The sequence below is a fragment of the Rhagoletis pomonella genome, unplaced genomic scaffold (assembly GCF_013731165.1).
Source record: "Rhagoletis pomonella isolate Grant_MI unplaced genomic scaffold, Rhpom_1.0 Rhpom_scaffold_00116, whole genome shotgun sequence".
Taxonomy (NCBI): Eukaryota; Metazoa; Arthropoda; class Insecta; order Diptera; family Tephritidae; genus Rhagoletis; species Rhagoletis pomonella.
The window spans coordinates 111519-115546 of NW_023458670.1; the positions used below are offsets into that span (position 1 = coordinate 111519).

Below are 4028 nucleotides of genomic sequence, written 5' to 3' on the forward strand. Positions count from 1 at the left end.
GGTAGAACTAAAAGCTAGTATAAAATTCCTTTTAAAATGCAGAAAAAACCAAACTTATTCCAAACTTTATCAAAAATTCGATTAGATGTAATAAATTGTTTGTATTCGACTGTGACCCACATCCTAACATAGACAGTACTTTAGCCAGACATACACATTACTTTCACACAAAAAATATTAAGCCTGCTTATTAAACATAAACACAACATATTAAGAAGACGAAAACAGCAGATGGAAGAAATAACAACAGAATTAAGTAAACAGCTAAGCACAGATGACTTGCAAGCATTTTTAGAGAGTGAGAGAAATGTCGCAAATAAACCAACAACAATACTGAAGGGGCGACAAGAACTGAAGCTTGAGGGACTGCGCAACAAACGTAATAACATATTTGTCGACAACCATAAACAAGAAGATTGGTTTGTAAACAAAACCAAAGTGGAGTTCCCGCCAGACATAAAAGCGTTGCTGTAGAAGGGACCAAAGTTCGCACTACCCGTCGAGAATAAGAGATTTCCTATTTTTCAATATATTGCTGATGGGGAGGACATGATACAGACGCTAAAAGACAACGACAACAAGAGGAGGCGCGTACCAAATTCTCGTTATTAATAAAAGACCACACAACAACAAATAGGCAAAGTGCAATGGATTGTGCAATATTAGACACAGTGGAGCGAACACGAAAATTTCTCAGAAAAACGACAATATTCAAATTCTAACATCTGGCAAGGGAAACAAAACTGTGGCAATGGAAACGGACGGTTATAATAATAAAATGTAAAATATATTAGATGACTTAACCACATACAGAATTCAAAGGCAGGATCCCACATCTAGATTACAAAACAAAAACAACAGTTTAGTGGATAAACTTTTTAAAATGGGGTTTGTTTCAAAGGCCGAAAGGAACCAACTAACCTAAAACACGGCCTTACCCGCAAGAATTCATGGACTCCCAAAAATACATAAAGGGGGAACACCTCTAAGACCGATATGTTCATCCATTGGATCGCCGTCTTACAATCTATGTAAATATATTGTAGAAATATTAAAAAACGTAACGGCGAACTCAGCATACAATATAAAGAATACATTGGAGTTCAAGGAAAGGATAAACAATACATTTATTTGTGACGATGAAAAAATAGTTTCTTTTGACGCAGTCTCACTTTTTCCGAGCATACCAATACAATTAGCACTTGACGTAATACGAGAAAAATGGACAATGATAAAAGAACACACAAAGATACCAAAACAAATATTCATGGAAATAGTAAAATTTTGTATACAAGAAAATAGGTATTTCAACTTTAATGACACGATATACACATAATTAAAAGGTACGCCGATGGGATCCCCTGACTCCCCAGTCATCGCAGATATAATAATGGAAGAAGTTTTGGACAGCACGATAAAGAAATTGCGACGAACTCCGAGATTGCTCTCAAAATGTGTTGACGACTTATTTGCTATAATACATGAAAATTAAATACAAAACACACTTGACGCACTAAATTCTTTTGACAGAAATATTAAGTTCACAATAGAACTAGAAGAGGACGGAATTTTACCTTATCTTGACTCCATTATAATCAAAAGAGGAAATCAACTAAAGTTAAAGTGCGACTGTTGGCTTCTTGTCAGGACGAATCATCAACTTCCATTCTAAACACCCCAAGACGATGATAATGAAAACAGCAATGAGCTGTATACGACGAATGCTACAAATATCAGATGAAACGTATCATGAAGAGATGGAGAATGAAATAAAAATATGATCAAAAAAACAATGATTTTTCAGAGCACATAATAAAAACATTAGTAAGAAGATCTAAATTAGCAAACCATCAACGAATAACAGAAAAGCCTATAACTTTTAAATCAATAACATATGTCCCCCATTTATCAGAGCGCTTAGCGAAATCAGACTGCTACAATAAAGAAAAAATAAAAATAGCCCACAAGCCAACAAACACATTAAAAAACATATTTAACAGAACCAAATCTAAAATACCCAAAACTGAAAAAAGCAAAGTAATTTATAAAATCCCTTGCAACGGTGGCAGCAACGAGTCTATGTAGGCACAACGAAATCTAAATTAAAAACAAGACTATCACAACATAAATCTGATTTCAAACAATGCCAGAATGTAAATTTCCAAAAAAACAGCCTTCATGACCCACTGTGCTACCAGCGGTCACTCTCCGAACTTCGACGAAACGATTCTCCAACAAGAGCAACACTATAACAAGCGCTTTATCTTAGAAATGCTCCACATAATCATGGTTGCCACTCGCCAACATTTTTTGCTACCAAAATCTCTTAAGAAAAGTTACCAAATCTTCACTACCAAAATCTTCACCTCTTCAGTGAGAAAAAAATATATATATTTCATAACAAATATGTATATACTTACAGCCCGGTTCTGTGCACTTAATAAATTCAGTATTTTTACAATTTGTCAATTTTTGATTATTTATCAAGAACTCCCAGTTCTAGCAGAGAAGTTTAAATCTATTTTCTTGATAAATTATCAAGATTGAAAATGCTATTGACAATTATAATAATTTTTTTTTATTAGAAAATATTTTTCTATCAATTTGTTGTTGTTATATTTATGGCCTTATAACAATTATATTCAACAATTTTTATGAGCTCGAGGCCGTATTAAATGCAAACTTATTGTGGAAAAGCAACAATAATTTGAAAAAATGGTAGAAGTGATAGCTATTTCGGAAATCACCACATTTCCTCATCAGACTTCTTTCAGTAGAATTCGAACCGACGATCACCACTGACTCAGCCAGTTGCCTATGCACTGTGCTAAGTTTGTCTTGTTAATTCTTGTTGCTTATTTTCCACTATTTCGCTTTGCTAAGCCAACTACAATCAAGCAACAATTAATTACTGCATGTGCCGTTATTCCCATTTGTTGTTGGTGTTTCCGACAGGGTAGGAGTATGATGTAATGTGGAACTATTTTCCATCATCCCTTCTCAAATTTGGTTTGGAGACAAACCGGTTTCGGCGTTGTGCCATTTTCAGTGTAATATTTCGTTCGGAATGTGCCGATACTTGGACCTGCGACTCACGGAATAATAGCACCGGCACACAAAAAAGTGGCGGGTGCTTTAACCGTTCGCTTGACTCGTACAAAATTTCCAGTAAATTGAGAAAATTGCTAATTTTTTTGCTATTTTTTCAGTTTTTCATAATTTACTGTACGTCGAAATATATGTCGGTAGATGGGTCTGGTAAAAAGCACGCAACATTTTTTTTTGCCGGAATAATCAAAACGAATTATGGACCTCACCAAAAATTGCCGGATGGCCAGTATTAAAATGTGGAAGGGTAGAGTTCAAAATTTATCGCAAAAATTCGAAAGTTGTTTTAAAAGTGCAGCCCTTGGTGCTGCCACTGTAATTCAAATATTTCCATTATTCGAATATGAGATGACTCTAATTTAATCGAAGTAATTTTGTAAAAGTGTCAGTAGTGCTGCCACTGAAATTCTAAGGGTTTATACTTTTTTTCCTGACCTCTTCACTAACACACTAAAATATACACCAATACACAGAAACACATTTGTAAAAATAACCTTAGGAAATACAATAAGTAGAAAAGAGACCTTTTAGCACTGCTGGTAAAATCGCCATTTGAGAAAGGGACGCATAGTCACATGTACACAAAAGAACCGGTCAGGTTTTTCATATTACCCCCGAATTTCTGATGAGGAAATTGCAGCATTATTGCATCAGCACTGACCGTCAGGTGACCGGTCATTTGCCTGTAAGATTTTTTGTAGGGAACACAATTCATTCTAGTAATGCAGATAGATGTTTAGTTGCAAAAGTTACCAAAATGAAATAAAAGTTACCAAGTTACCAAACCGTTTAAAAGTTACCAATTTTGGTAGAAAGTTACCAATTGTGGCAACCATGCACATAATTAACACACCGACAAACATACGACTGAAGTACAAAACGGACACTGAAAATTGCGCTCACTTGTACAGACACTTGCT

At 34.9% G+C, this 4028-nt stretch overlaps 1 pseudogene; it reads left to right on the forward strand.

The window, feature by feature from the left end:
• The window catches only part of LOC118750034, a 5377-nt pseudogene that overhangs the window by 556 nt on the left and 793 nt on the right, over positions 1-4028 (forward strand).